Genomic DNA, 14,998 nt, shown 5'->3' with positions numbered 1-14,998 from the left:
ACATATACGGTCCAGATGGTCTCAATGACACGTTGCTCTCTCAAGGCTGCATCCTTGACAACAGCTCTGATTGTAGGATCCATGGGCAAAATGTACATTCCCAGGACAGGGGAGGGTTGAGTAGCTTCTGATTGCCTGGGTCCAGCTCGTAAGTCATGTCCTCTCCATGGCCTCCTCTAATGTGTTTCCAGTGACTGTGCAAACACAAAAGTGATTCTCACGTCAGTATACACATACATTTCCTTCGCTTATTAATCTCAAAATCTATTTCTATGTGCTGACTATGTAATTTGTTGATCATATGATGGTCTTCTTCTCACAAATTAAAAAATATTAGCGTCAGCAAGGATGTGGAATTCTAAATCAAACCCTGCCCTCCACCCACATCTGACCAAAGAGCCCCTAATGGGTGAGCTCTGCTGTATTTCACTTCTAAATTCTAAAGAATTTTAAAGATGCTCCCGCAAGATCATTCAACCAACACAAATGTAGGCACTGTTGTAAAAAAGAAAACAACAACAAAATTACGGATGTAATTACAGTTGCAGATCTTAAAATAGGGAGATGATCGTGGATTATTTGAATAAACCCAATCTAATCAGGAGAGCCCTTAAAGGAGAAAGATTTCTCTGGCTGCAGTCAGTGGATGTAGCAGCAGAAGGCAGCAAAGGAAAGATGAGGCAAGAAGGAATGGAGGTCTGAGAGACATGAAGATAATCTTTGACCCACCTCTGTTGGCTTTGAAGATGGGGAAAGGGAGCCATGAGCCAGGGAATGTGGGTGGCTTCTAGGAGCTGAGAAAAAACTTCCAGTGGGTGGCCAGCAAGAAAATGGAGACCTCAGTTCTTCAACAACAAAGAACCAAGTTGAGTGAACAACCTGATTGAGACTGGAGGGAGAGATTCCCGGGAAGGAATGCAGACACCTTGAGGTCAGCCTGAGTGAGCCTGAGATGAGCCTACCAGACTCCTAATCTACAAAACTAAAAGGAAATAAATGGATGTTGTTTGAAGCTACTAGGACAGTGGTCATCTGCTTCAGCAGCAGTAGGAAACTAATGAACTAACATCCAGGGTGGAATTCATGTCCTCCAAATGTCTGGTCAGTGTCCCTTACTACAAACTGTTGTTCCCTGTTTGGTCTTCTTATCGAAATCACTTTGATTCAATTTCTCACCTTTTCATTCCCATTTACTAGGATATAGAGATGGATCCATAAAGTCCATATTCACTCTAAAATTGAAATCCAAGGATGCCTGGGTGGCTCAGTGGTTGAGCATCTGCCTTTGGCTCAGGTTGTGATCCCGGGGTCCTGGGATGGAGTCCCACTTCAGACTCCTTGCAGGGAACCTGCTTCTCCCTCTACCTGTGTCTCTGCCTCTCTCTGTGTGTCTCTCATGAATCAGTAAATCTTAAAAAATAATAATAAATAAAATTGAAATCCATATTCATTATAAGACAAGGGTCATACTGAACATCTAATTATGTGACATTTTTCTGCCATTTCCACACTGTTAGAGTGCAGGAAAGTCATTGTATTATAGAGATGCACGTTTATTTAATATACCAGTCAGTATGGGTAGGCAAGAGAAAGGTTTAAAAATTCTGTCAAATGCATTTGACCTCAGCTTACACCATGCTTTTTATAGGAACGGAATCCACTTTGAAAATAACCTTCAGGTACCTAAATTGATTGTTGGAAAGTCTCAAATGCCCCATAAAAGTCACAGGAATAAATACAATATCATCTTTTCTTTATAAAACCTTGTAGTGGAAATTGGGGGAATTCAGTGAGAAAAGCCAACAGTTATGGTAGATGTAAGGAAGCCATGACTTATGGTCTTCAACCATTTTCTTCTGAACCTGGAAACCATCTAATGACATATTGTTTGATGTCTCTCAACCAGAGTTCCTAAGCACAATTTGAAAGAGCTGGCCTGATAGTAGCACAATTTAACAGGATTTGGTTTATTGGAATTCAGGCTAATGTCTCTGCCTTTGCAAACAACAGCAAGCCGGAAAGTCTCCAGCCATGACAAGCAGGTAGCCTTACCCCACTCTGAGGGAAAGATGAGAGACATGGGTGTGCTCTGAAGCCTAATACTCCCCACTGAGACTGCTCCTTGTGAGCAAATTGCTAACCTCGGGTGGGGAGACTTTCTGGGCCCTGCGTAGCCCTCTGTGTGGACCTGGTGTTGATATCAAGGCAAAGACAGTTCTCAAGTGGGCTTGGCCCTGAGGCCTGGACATTCTGTATTTCTGTTCACCAGAGTGGACTATAAAGTCCCCAAATGCATAGTGTGCATTTTGTGTGCAGTCTAAAAGAAAAAAAAATTCTATTAGCATATGTTTTACTTCAAATCTTATTTTCTGAAACAGTGAGAAAGAAGATGTGTTCCAAAGAAGCCAACGCAGCCAATTAGCTGTCCATGGACCAAGACTCTAAAATCTGGATCCCATTTCTGGTTCTGCCAATGACCTGGAATGAGAAAACGACAACTTGCAGGCTTTGGGGCCTTTGGCTACACCCTCTTTCTACCATAAAATGGCAAATAATGTGGCACCTACAGGAACAGACTACCAAGTGAGACAGACCGGGCTCCCAGAGCCAGCTCGGCCACTTGGTGGCTGTGTGCCTCTACGTTCGCTAAGTTCTCCAAGTTTCAGGGACTTGGCCTTCAAGGGAGTGTAACAAGATCCACCTACCTCATCAGGATGACGTAATAGCAAAACAACATAGTACGTACGTCCTGCGCAATTTCTTGCCCATCATGAGCCCTCACAGATGCAACTGTTGGGGTTCTTCCAACGAGGAAACAGGATTACAGATCCCTTCAGGTGACGCAGGCCACAGGTCTTCATCAGGCGTTCCTAATTTCACTTTATCTATAGCTTTACGTCATCAGAACCAAACGACGACCAAATTAATTGCTTATAAAGAATCTATTTCAAAAAAGTAAATCTTTTGGGCTCATGTGTTCCACCTCCACAACTTTGTATTCCGGCCATAGCCTAACCTGTGAAACTGCCTCTCACCGTGTGAATTCAAATAACACTGCTTGGAAAAGAAAAGGGGAGAGAGAGAGAGAAGGAGAGAGAGACAGAGAGAAGGAAGCTGTTAGGACAGGGCAAAGCAGACACACAGAGGGCAAACAAAGCACATTTGTCTCTGTCGTTGCCACCTGGCCCTGTTTCCAGAGCTCAGAGGACATTTTTGTATGTTCAGTTTATTAATTGGGTTTCTGTCACCTACAAAGTCCACCGCTGTCAATCTCAAGGCAAGGTTGAGCCCCGGAGTCTCACCGCCTACCTTAGGAGGAAGCTTCCTAAAAGCCACAACTAGGAAGGCTGTGAGGTGTCACAGCAAAGTGACAGTCCCTGTGAGGAGGGAGGAATGGCTCCTCTCAGAGGACAAACGCATTCCCTCTGAATCAATCAAAAAATCTTTCAGATAAGTAAACTTGTCAAACAAATGGAAATATCAAAGAAGGGAGGTCACCGGACTCAGAAAGCCGGAGAGCATTTCAACAGCAAAATCATTTTTGCATTCATTAACCCTATTTCAGAATGGTCATTATTTTTTAAGAAATATTTTCAGAAAAAAAAAATATTTTCAGAAAGCCTTAACTTCTTATTTTACCTTCCTTGAAACAATCATAATAAAATTTCCTTTGCCATGGCCTCGGTGGCTACTCACATAATATTTGAGCTCACGGGAGAGAATCAAATGGCTTCTGTCCAAGTGAGATATTATTCTAGTTAATTATTAGCATTAAAATTCCAATTTAGTGCTCAACACACCAACAGACAGATGCTGCCACTGTCATGGGTCAACGCTTTTGTAAAAAACAATCTCATACTAGTCAGGTATGAAATTACCTTGAAGGGTGAGTGAGCTAATGGCACCGTGTGCAGCGGGTGTGTGCTCAGGACTCTCAGCACAGAATAAAGCCCACAGAGGCTCCCTGGGGGAGTATGGACTTTGGGAAATGAAGTTCATTTACATTCTGCAAATTGTTTCTATAAATAGCATCTAAAGAACAAAATATAGTAGAGGGCACTTTGGGGGATTTCAAAGGAAACAGAGAGCCTCTGGCTTGGAGAGGGGCAGTGAGGACATAGGAATATGAATCACACGGAGAACAGCTGCACAGAGCATCTGATCCATGTGCCTACGTAAAAACACTTCCATCTCCCCTCACAAGGGTTTGGAGGGCTCCAGTCAAAAGATGGGAATTGAAATTAGAAGAATCAATCTAGAAAGTCTTTGAAGGGCAAGTAAAGCAAAGGGGAGCGTTTCAGAGGCAGTGATGGTGATACAAAGGCTTGAGTCAGAAACCAGCCACGAGTGTGAGGAAGGAAGGAAGGAGAGGACTACTGGTTGCAGGGGAAGGCCTGTATGGGGGTAATAACAAAAGGTGGCAACCTCTGAGAGTTGTTCTGTATTCTGACTGTGGGGATGGTTACCCAGGTGCGTACACTTGTCAAAGCTCATTGAAATATATACATGTCCAATGGGTGCAATTTCAGAAACACAAGTTATATTCCAATAAAGAATTTTGAAAAGATAGATGATGTTTTTAATTATAGAAGTTAAATCAGCAGGGGATGAATTTCTTCAACATTAATCTCTTTGTCTTTCCTTTTTTAAAAACTTGAATTTGACATCTAATAGAGAGTTAACCAGAGAGTATGCTTCCCCGACTTAAGGTTTGGAAAAAAAGACACTCGTCAAAATTACACTTTGGGAATTGGATGAAATTTGATTTAACTGTGTATACATTTTTATGATCAAGGGCAAACTGAATTTAGAATAGAATATTTTTCACTCTCTGCAGCTGATTAAACTATGTCTTCTTGTCCATTGTCTGGTAACATATTTAGACCTTCAATCCTCAGTTATAGATTAATATACAATTTATATAGTCTAGGCAAGTATATTGCCTTTTCTGGTATAAACTATGGTGGGATTAAAATTGTGGGCCTCCACTCACCAGCATCAGCACCATTAAAAGTGAGATAGGATGTCATTGCAGTAACCAAAAGAAAATCAAACTGCAAAAAAAAAAAAAAAAATTAAGATATTAAACTATTATTTCCTGGAGGCAATGAGGTTTAGATTAACTCTAAAATCCCATCCAGGGTAGGGAAAACTCTTTCTAGGTAAGCTGACTATACCCACCTGTTTCCTCCCTTTGAGGCGCTTGCCAAGAGGTGAATGCCATCGGTAGGAGATCAGTGATTGAGCGTGGCCCAAATAGGCTGAAACCAACAGAGCTTTCTGTGCTCACACAAATCCTGCAGATTGAAAACTAGAGGAGACCCAAATGCAGGGCCAGGTTTACCATTGATAATTTGCTGTTCTCAGTCATTTATTGCAGAGAAGATAAAATCCGACGACTGGAAAGAAGGAGCCTGCAACAATACAACTGGTCTCCTCCTGAAGATAGTGCTCGGGTTCTGAATTTGCATGGCTCAGAAAGTGGAAGAGTTAACACCTCAGAATCTTCAAAGAGCAAGACTTTCAGGCTAAAGAGAGAGACTCCCATCAAAACTAGAGTAAGTACGGTCTATGAGCATGGATGTCTTCCACGGGAGGGTCTCCCTTTTCTTCCATTGGGCAGGTGGAGTGTGTTATCCTGTAGTAACTTTTCTGAACCCAGCCATTCCACTCCTAGGTATTAACCCAAGAGAGAGGAAAGCATATGTCCATAAACTGCCCATAAGTGTTCATAGTGGTTTTATTTGTAACAGTTGAAAACTGAAGACAACCCACATGCCCATGAAGAGAAGATTGGATAAACAAATTGTGGTATATCAATACAGTGGAATATACACAGCACAATATGGATCAATCTCAACGATACTGAGTAACAGAGGCCAAACCAGAAAGAATACGTATTATAGGATGCCATTTATATAAAATTTTAAGTGCAGACTTATCTACAGTGACAGAAAGCAGGTCATTGGTTGCCCAGGGATAGGTATGAGAGAGGAGGAAGGGACAGGGAGGGACGGGGGTAGGAACTACAAAAAAAAAAAAAAAAAACACAGAATATTTGTGGTAGTGAGGGAAATGAACTTTTAGTTCTGTATTCTCAAATGCTTTCACCGTATGTGGTGGATAGAAGGTACTCAGAGTTTATGGCATAAAAAAGTTTATAAATAAGTGCAGGCTATCTTTTATGGACTGTGGTTAAGAAGGTTAAAGAAAATCATAGGATAGCAACTCCAAGTAAGTATGTGTGTCTGTGTGTGTGTGTGTGTGTTCAAAGACAGTAGATATTTCAGTAAGTTCCTAAATGATAGAGAAGGCAGCAGTAAAGAAGTTGAAAATAAGAAAGAAGGGATAATAGATGGAATAAAAGAATTTGGGGTTTCTGACTTAGATATACTTCCTATAAAATAATTTTAATGGGGTAATTTGAATATGAATTGCCTACTAGATGATACCAAGGAATCATTATTAATTTTGATAGGTATGATAATGCATCGTGGCTCTACAAGAACATGTATTTTAAGATATAACAACTGAAATATGTAAATGAGAAGACACAATGCCTGAGAAGTACGTACAGCTGTGGCCAAATCGAGTAACTATTGAATCTGGATAACAGGTGAGAAGTCACTTATTCCATTCTCTGTCATTTATACACAGTCTTATAATAATAAAAAAATACTATTAGTCATTCACATTTCAGTATGAATAGATTCCCACAGAAGGAGCAGAAAGAACAATGAAGATCAAGTTACAAGCACAGGGTTCAAGATCCCGATCTAACACCTTAGAAAAGTCACTCAACCCAAACCTCACCTTCCTCATCTGCGCCGTAGAGATAAATGGTCCCTGATCCACTTTAAGCCCCTGGGTTACTGTAATTTTCAAGTGAGATCATGTCTATAAGGACGATTTGAAATAAATGCTTTAAAGGTCTACGTCACTGTAAATAATTAATTTAGGCAGAGCCACTGCCAGCTACAGGGTGTTTTTGGAACAGAGCAGAAAGGGAAACTCCCTCCTGGTGGATGAATCGCACAAAGGCCCTCATGGGCTGCCACAGACCCATGGTGCTCACAGGGGGAGCCCTTGGCAAAGAAAAGGGCAGAGCACGGTGGGTGACAGACAGCTGGACCTCTGCCCAGGCTTGGTGTTTGGGTGAAGTTACAAACCCCCACCCTTCCTCTGGGCTTCTAGGTGTAGTCTAATCCTTTCCTCCTCACTGGGTGGGAACAGCTGAGGGAGAGCTGGAGTGGAGTGGAAGCAAGGAGGAGGAGGGCGCCCCGAATGGAGGCGATGGGCATACTCAGGGGTTCCTGGAGGGCCTTGGCTCTTGTGAAGCAGCGAGAGGGGACACCAAGAGGTGGAAACACAGCTCAGAGAAGGAAGAAGGACTCAGCAACATGGCCCCTCCCTCTTTCCTGCCAGGTCTTGCCTTGGGCTGGCCCAGGCTCCAACTTCCCACAGGCAGAGCTTCCTGTGGAAGGTGAATAGACCACGTGCATGGACAGACCTGAACCAGAAGCAAGCCAGGGTCGAGCTCCTGTCTCCCTTTCTGAATTAACTTGCTCCAAATTACCAAACCAAAGGCCATTATCTCAACATCATAAACCTTATTTCTAATTAAGATGATCGATGCCTCTTTCAGAATTACACATTCCAATTAGCCAGGGAATAAAGTTATTCCTATTGTGTACTGGCACACTGAAATTATCACAGAAAAAGTAAAAAATTACTTCAATTACATGAAAATATTACTCTCCTGTCAAGCTTGTTCTGAAATACGGGTCCTTCACATTCCGTTTAGTGGAATTACAACTTCATTAAATATATTTGCTTGTAAAAAAAAATATAGTCTTCAATATTTTAACACGTCCCTCAATGTTTTTAAGTAGCAGCATGTACGTCCATCAGCTGTGAGAGCTCATAGCCATGCTCATGTTATTTGCATCTAAATATTCTCCCGACATTATTACAGAAGATAATTTTACCCTAGGGAGACATGCAAGACCCGGTATCAGATGTCCTATCATATTTCCCCATCATGTAATTATTCAGTGTTTTTTTTAAAAAGCCCTACGCATTCTATAAAAAGAAGATTCCAGAAAAAAAAAATGTAACTGCGAGATGACGGGCATTTACTAGACTTCTCGTGGTGACCATTTTGCAATATATCATGTTGTATATCTGAAACAAATATAATGTAACAAATAAGTAAATTATATCTCAATTTAAGAAAAGACTGACGGTGCCATATATTTGCAAGGAGGTGCAGCAACTGGAACTCTCACACACCGCTGGTGTGAAAATTGGTTTAAACACTGTGGAAAGCTTTTGATACTATATTTAATGAAAATAGATACACACGTATCCTATGACCAAGCTAAATAAATATATAAATATATAAATAAAAGATTATCCCATTATGCCACAATATCGGCTATCTTGTGGACCCACAGATGGAACAAATATTCAGAAATCTGATATCAAAAAGTTCAGGGCTCATGGAGGACATGAGAAACTAGACTTAAATTCCAGCTATGTCAACCCTACGTAGTGGCTTAACCTCCTCTGGGTTTAGGTTTTTACACCGGAGAACAGGCTGCCGAGGAGATCAAGCAAAATCATGTGCGCAAAACTCATGTCACGTAATAGGGGCTCCCTAAATACCGAGACCGCCTAACTCGATATCAAGCCTACGATGGTAGTTTAATACATATTCAATCTATTGAAAATGGGAGTTCCAAAGTGGTTTAACTGGTTCTACAAATCAGGGAGATTCTTTCTAGAAGTAAAGTTTGAATTGGCAACAGGCTAAGTTCTGGGCAAAATTTCCTTGCTGTTCATGCTGCCTAAGTGTAGCTTGGCAGGTCTTTCTCCAACTCCACAGAAGCTCCAGAAAGCCCGTCTTTCACTGGTACCCATTCTAATCTCCAAGAAGCTTTAGATTGCTAGAAAGCAATGCAGGTAAATCAATTCTTATCTGGCCCTGACTGTCTAAGCCACCTAGAGACACTTGCATTTTAAAAGGAAGCCCAGGACGTCCATTGAAAAGAACAAATGGGCAGAACTTTAGGCAGCACATCAAACAGAAGAAATCCTTTTGTATAGGAGAGGCATTTAAGGTGAGAACAGGCTTTGCACCCCGTACCCTTTAAATTATTAAATGAAGGGGAGCCCTTATTGGCACAAGGGGCAAGGCGGTCATTCCTAAGTATGGCTTCCTGTGTGGGGAGGTGATTCTTAACACTGGGGGGGCTTTTGCTTCTGGAAACCCTTTAGCTATCCTTTTTCCTCGCCCAGCACCCATCACTCTGACTCGAAGAAATGTCCGTCAGAAGTACCAAAATCAAAGTTTTATTCCACAGAAAAAAATTGTATTAACTTCAATAGTTCAAGACTTCAACTTTTTTTTCTCCCCCTAAAGTAGGAATTGGTGATAAAAGAATATTTTTTTCTTGAGGTTAAAAATCATTGAGTTACAAACCACAAAAGTAGTTTGACTTCCAGAACCTCTTCTAGTCTCCAAACACCTCCATTCTCCTTCCGCTGCTACATGCCAACCAGCCAGAGAAATAGTGAGTAGTAGGGTTTGCACGTCTTCCCTAAAGGGAGCCGGGGAGGCCCTGCTGCAAGAGGCGATGGCCTCCAGCCTTCGTGGATTGCAGGATTTGCCTCACCTTCCCCCCTTTTAAACTCTCCCAACGCCTCCCCAACCAGCATCCCTAATAAATCCCCCCCATTACCTGTTGTGGGTTCTGTTTCCTGACTGGACCCTAAACAATGCAAACACACCTCAGCAGGGGCTGTTGGCATGTGCTCCAGGGTTTTGCTGGTATTTGGAGAACCGATGGTCTTTTGCGGGCCTCTACGGTGTCCTCGGAGGACCTTTGTGTCCCCTCTGGCCTCATGGGGCATTGAGCTGAGGTCTGCTACTGGAGTCTGTGATCCCAACAGTTGGCCTCCAGCTGACAGGTCTTCAATTCTGCACTTGTTTCTCTGGCACCAAACTTCTGTGATTCTCTGGCTTCTGAGCACCTCCGGGTCCCTTTATCAGGGCACACAGGGGCTCTGAGGTCTCCCGCAGGCTGTGCTTCCCCAGGGCCTCAGGCACGTGCTCTCTCTCTCTCTCTCTATCTCGATCTCTCTTTCTCTCTCTCCCATTTCACTTTACTGCCTTTTCTCCCTTTTTTGGAGATGGTATCAATTTAAATACAGAGTGTCTAGAAGCTTGCAGCCTTCCCCAGGCTGTTCCCATGGAAGTGGGTCACTACCTTCGATTTCCGTACGTTCCCTCAAGCTTACCAGGGTGCTGGGGCACCTCACCCTTCAAACCCTAAACAGTAGGAGGAGGCGAGAACACTGGTGTCTCACTCTCCCCCCTTCCTCTCAACCTCCCTCCTGTCTGCATCTCCTCCTTAGATCAGAAACGTTCTCTTTTACTTCTTGGTCTTATTTGACAGAGACTTGCCCCAGATTACTGCCTTCCCCCCAAAGTGTTATGTACATCCACCACTTTCCGGGGAATCCTCCCAACGGGAAGGCTGCGGGGAAACATGATTTCAAGTCGAAGGAGAGAGAAATGAAAACTACATTCATTTAACATTATAACATTTTACTCCTACTACGTGCTCCCTCTGGGATAATCTTTGGGCCCCTCGAGGACACTTCCTCTTCTCTAGGTGTCTTCTCTCCGTGAGGCAGAGAGCTAGGCCCCTTCGTCGCCCTGTGCACCTGTGCTCTTTAGTAGGGCAGCCACCAGCCACACGTGAGGGTAGAGAGCTTGAAATACGAGGGGATCCCTGGGTGGCTCAACGGTTAGCACCTGCCTTCGGCCCAGGGTGTGATCCTGGAGACCAGGGATTGAGTCCCACGTCGGGCTCCCTGCATGGGGCCTGCTTCTCCCTCTGCCTGTCTCTGCCTCTCTCTCTCTCTCTCTCTCTCTCTCTCTGTGTGTGTCTCTCATGAATAATTAATTAATTAATTTTTTAAAAAAGAAATACAGCTTATCCAAATTAAGATGTGCCCTAAGTGTACTAAGTTGCGTAACGGATATTGAAGACTGAGTGGTAAAAGGAATGTAGTATGTTGCATTATTAATTGTTCTATTGATTGCATGTTGCAATGACAGCTTGCATGTGCTGGGACTCACAGAATATATCACTGAGATGGACTTCATTCGTTTCTTTTTACCTTTTTAATGTAGCTGTTAGAAAACTTTAAATTGCTCGTGTGCCCCGTCATACTCCTATTAGCCGCCAGCTTCACCGAACTTAGGAGAGTTGCCACTTGTAGACTTTTGTACTCGTGGCTGGTACCCAGAGCATTTGCACCGGGGCGCCCGTACCAGCTGTTTACTGGTGTTGACAGTGTGGGTCATTGACTTGCCATCAAATGGGATCGAATATCTTCCCTAGCACTTGAGTGGATGGCCATTGGCTAGCACAGTGCGGGCATATAGCCCTGGTAGCATGAATGAAAAGCTGAAAACTCAGATGAGACCTCCTCTTGTCTCAAAAATTGCCATGCCCCTCTGACACGCCAGCAAATCACAGAAATCTGTCACACTGGCCAGATTCCCATTCTCCGTCCTGTGATTGGGAAGCCTAAGCTACAGAGCGTTGTGTTCATGTCCAAACACAAATGGTGAAAATGCCTCCTGCCCTATCTCTTGGGTGGGAGATTTAATTTCTGCTTTCGCATGTGGCATCAGATGGGTGGCAAGACGCAAAAGCACCGTCCATGTGAGTTTACCTACGTCCAGATTAACTGGATGGTATCAGACAGGGACTGGGGGGTCTGAGATTAAGTTCTAGAAATAGAACCCTCTGCGCCTGGAGACAGCAAGCCTAGAGGGAGAACCACAGTCTGCATGCAATTTGTAAGAGGCAGGGGAGGATGTTCCCCTAGGATCACAGCAACAAATAAACAGAGGGCATCAAGCCCTCGCCAGCGGGAGGGGAGCCAACCAAACTCAGACCAGCACTTACTGAATCCGAACCAAGTACAATGCCAAATGCTTGGCTTACGGTATTTCATCCAATTCCTGCAACGGACTCACCAGGGAGTATTATCATTCCCACTTTCCATGAGAAAATTGACATTTAGTGAGTTTAAATAATCTGCCCAAGGTCATACAGCCAGTGAGTGATAAGACGGGATTTAAACCCAGAGATTTGCTGTTAGGATGCTTCCCCAGCTTCCCCGTCTGGCAAGCAGCTGCCCTAGATGACTTTCTTTCATGCTGGGGCCACTAAAAGCTGAAGAACCCACGTATTTTAGAGAGTCTTCTTTACCAATATTGGTTCACCTGTCTAGCAGCACTATGTGCATACCCAAATTTAATTAGCTTTGCATTCCCACTTCCTAACACAGGACTCAGCTCCCAGCTGGAGCTCAAAAATATTTCTAATAATATTTATTTTCTAATAAACTAAGTAAACACTTGTTGATCGTGTCTACATACTTAAAAAAAAAATCAATCAATCTTTGGACCTTCTTGTCTGTAAAACAGCACTTACAAAAGTATTGACCTGGAAGGAAGCATTTCTCTTTTCTCCTTTTCTTTTTTTTTTTTTTTTTCTTTTCTCCTTTTCAACTGTGAAGTACTACAGTATGGTTGTATTTTTTTGTGAATTAAAAAAAGCATCCAGGGCCACCCCAGAGAATGTCCCCATCCTTAGTTGCCAAGCTACCCGTGACAGCTGGCCTCTAGACACCCATCCTCTCTCTCCTTCTAGATTCTTATACCTAACTCTCCATCAGGTTCCCTTTTGCTCACTTATTCCAATTTTTCTTGGAGTTGTTTTTGCCAAATCAGGAGCTTTTCATTTTAATAAAATCTCCAAGGCAATCAAATAATTGATATCTTCAAATGAGATCACTCCGAAAGGTAGCTAATTTTAGACAGCAGTGGATAATAGACCTGGGGATAATTTCTCTCTCCTAATAAGGAAATCAGAAGTCAACTGGTAGATGGACAAGCAGGATACAAAATTTCCATTCCTCAACCAAGGTCATGTGAAATTGTTTCTTGGCAAATATAATTTCGTTTCTTGTGCTTGCCCTCACCCTAAGTGGAGAAGGGAGGACTGCCAAACACCAACTTGCAGAGCCTTTAGAGTTGCCAGTCCCCAGAGAAGGTCTGAGTTCTCATTAGTAAAGAGATATGAGATCCTATTTTGCAATGAGATAGCTCACACATGGCTCAGATCCTGAATAATTATCCACACAGAGTGTAGGCTCTAGAATGGGAGGCCTTGAGGGGCAAAAACCCTTGCAGCGTGTAATTTGATATTTATGATGTTCTGTCGCCATCTCCTGGAAGGAAAGACCAAGAACACACACAAAAAAAGGACCCTAGGATCGCAGGCTTCAGTGAAGGTAATTTTCTTCCTTTCTCAACAAACGTAAAGACTCTGCAGCCACTCAAGGTGCATACTTACATCACAGTCCCCACAAATTAACATAACGTTGGGCAACCACGAAAGCTAAAAGGCAAATGTTCAGAACTCCAGCGTCAGTTATTTGAGAACAAGAGATAACATCAAACTATGAGTGATGAGCCTTTCCAGCTGCCAGTCCCCAGAGAAGGTCTGAGTTCTCATTAGTAAAGAGATAGGAGATCCCATTTTGCAAGAGCCAGTTGCACTGTGGGAGCAGAGAGAGATACGAAAAGGATGACTTTCACACTTGGCTTTGAAAGCAGTCATCCTTATCTTCGCCTTTTAAGTCTCAGAATCTGACAAAACTGTTTTAAGGATTTTAAAACATGATTGATGGGACCGAGCGTTTTTCCAGATTAACTCTTCCTCCCAGGCTCACTTGTGTATTGGAGTTATTTACACATATGGCACGAATACAACCGAGTGGATTGAAATGTCTGACCCTCTCTAGGCAAGATCCCACCAGTCTCCGTATCTCAAGGTTTCATTTACGTAACAACAAAGGCACGTGGTGCAACACTTTAAAATATGGTTTTAAAAACAATTTTCTTGTGGTCGTTGTGTCTTTTCCACCAATATCCTCATGCAATGAGTGAAAAAAAACAATCATAAAACTTTGGAATAAGAAGTCTTTTAGTCCAACCACGAGCTACATTCACACGACGAGGAGAACTCTGTGGTCGATTCCCATGAATCATCTGTTCTTTCTGAAATGGTGCCCCCATCCTGCCCCACTCGCCTGACTTTTGGGGAGTTTTACAGCTTACACAACTCACCAACATCCTGAAGTAGCTGATCTCCAGGGACCGCTGATTTCTTTTCTGAATATAGGTTTATTCACAAAACATGGAATATAAAACACAGGTTTTGGATTTTAGAGCTGGAGGGGACCTCTCCTTTATAACTGGCAAAAGTGATTTGCTGGTGATACCTGATGGCCTATTTTGAACGATGGCAGGTTTGACCAACAGCATTGAAATATGTGGGTTTTTTTTTAATTCAACTTCCCTTGAGGGCTTACCCTGTAAAAAGCACTGTGAGGAACCTGTAAAAGATTTAATTTCTGTTCCCCAGAAATGCTGGACTGTGTTGTCTGAATTTGGCTTCCCCAAGCTACCCATAAACTGAAAGGGAGAGTGTGGCGGTCTAGTAGAAAAGTGGATCCAAGGAAGCCTCATCCTTCCCTGTGCTCTGCCTCTTTATAACATGTCTCATGCAAGAGGATACTCAGTGGGTTCAGGGGTTACTTGAGAGAGCCCATCACCGCATGGGAATTCTTTCTGAACCTGATGGCCGGGAAGAGAATTAACCTTTGTAACTGCCAAGCTTCTTGCGGCAGGAACTCTGCCCACACATCATCAATAACAACATTTCAGCGTTCCAACCTCCCACTGAATCCACATTTGGGGGTCAGAAGTTCAGTTTTCATAAATACCAAAAAAAAAAAAATTGAAATTCTTCCTTGGCACACAACCAAAGCCTTGGAAACTTCTCAATCCATCCTGTCCTCCTTTTAATTCCTCTTCCCCTCTCAGAGTGGAACTGGGTTGCTGTGA

The 14,998-nt window shown here is 43.0% G+C and overlaps 2 long non-coding RNA genes across 3 annotated transcripts; one reads left to right on the top strand and one right to left on the bottom strand.

Annotated features, from left to right (window-relative positions):
* Positions 1–14: 14 nt before the first annotated feature.
* Positions 15–6,039, bottom strand: LOC140642499 (uncharacterized). Its single transcript, XR_012038915.1, has 4 exons — positions 5,182–6,039; positions 4,994–5,054; positions 2,706–3,054; positions 15–194 (listed from the first exon to the last, which is right to left on the bottom strand). It is a non-coding gene; the product is annotated as an uncharacterized lncRNA (long non-coding RNA).
* On the top strand, positions 5,194–8,032 carry LOC140642498 (uncharacterized). 2 transcript variants are annotated; one of them, XR_012038913.1, is made up of 3 exons: positions 5,194–5,558; positions 6,479–6,616; positions 7,426–8,032. It is a non-coding gene; the product is annotated as an uncharacterized lncRNA (long non-coding RNA). The 2 variants fall into 2 exon arrangements; XR_012038914.1 differs by lacking the exon at positions 7,426–8,032 and adding an exon at positions 6,701–7,401.
* Positions 8,033–14,998: the final 6,966 nt, after the last annotated feature.

The sequence above is a fragment of the Canis lupus genome, chromosome 11 (assembly GCF_048164855.1).
Source record: "Canis lupus baileyi chromosome 11, mCanLup2.hap1, whole genome shotgun sequence".
NCBI lineage: Eukaryota > Metazoa > Chordata > Mammalia > Carnivora > Canidae > Canis > Canis lupus.
This window is presented reverse-complemented; position numbering and strand designations above follow the sequence as displayed.